Below are 1,060 nucleotides of genomic sequence, written 5' to 3' on the forward strand. Positions count from 1 at the left end.
GAGTTCCTCCAGGATTTCCCTCTGGCTGCTATTTTTCTGGGGTGCTGGGGACTCAACTCTATGCCATCCTCCTCTCTCAGGTGTGTTTAAAGCCCAGTCCACATAAACAATTTCATAAATAAAGGAAAACTATGCTTTGCAGAAATCGAAATAATGTATATAAATGCAGAGTTGGAAATTGAAACCCATGGGCTTCTCTGTGGGAATACAATGAGATGATCTGCTCCCATAAAGATTTACAGTTTTCGAAACACCATATCGGGTTGTTATGAGTTGGACCTGACTCGCTGGGTGTTTGATTTTTTGGTTCAACACTGGTATAAACAATTTAGTAAAAAAATAAAGGAGATGGGAAGCTATTTCTTGTAGAACTCCAAATAATATACAGACAAAATGATTGGAAAAGACAATACCGTTTATTAGACAGCAGAGGAGTAATAATCGAAGGTAATTATCTATAGGAACTAAAATTAGTAGGCCAAATTTGATGAAAAGAAGAATATTTGCAGTCTCAAAGTTTTATCCTTTAAGAAACATACTCATTCTAAAAGGTGAAACAGGTAACTTTACAACAAGAAAGAGTGAAGAGAAATGCGAAAATTAAGGAAACAAAGTAAAACGCTCTTATACCAAATATAAGATCAATTTATTTTATGGTATAAAAAATAACATTAAGAAAGAAAATCATAAAATCAGATGTTCAGAAATTTCCTGTTTGTCATTATACAAGTCATGTTGAAACAAACATTCCAGTGTTGCCAAAATTGTTACCTCAACTGAGATGCGAGTAATGACTAATGGGCTTCCCACGTTCTCTGCGTTCACGGGGCCTCTATCCATTATGAGTTATTATACATGTAGTTAGGGCTGAGATGTGCCTGAAGGTCTTCCCACATTCTCCACAATCACGGGGCCTCTATCCACTATGAATTATTACATGTGTAGCTAGGGCTGAGACCTGCCTGAAGGCTTTTCCACAGTCTCTGCGTTCACGGGGCCTCTATCATTATGAGTCATTACATGTGTAGCTAGGGCTGAGACCTCCCTGAAGGTCTTCCCA

The sequence above is a fragment of the Chrysochloris asiatica genome, unplaced genomic scaffold (assembly GCF_000296735.1).
Source record: "Chrysochloris asiatica unplaced genomic scaffold, ChrAsi1.0 scaffold00125, whole genome shotgun sequence".
NCBI classification, from domain to species: domain Eukaryota; kingdom Metazoa; phylum Chordata; class Mammalia; order Afrosoricida; family Chrysochloridae; genus Chrysochloris; species Chrysochloris asiatica.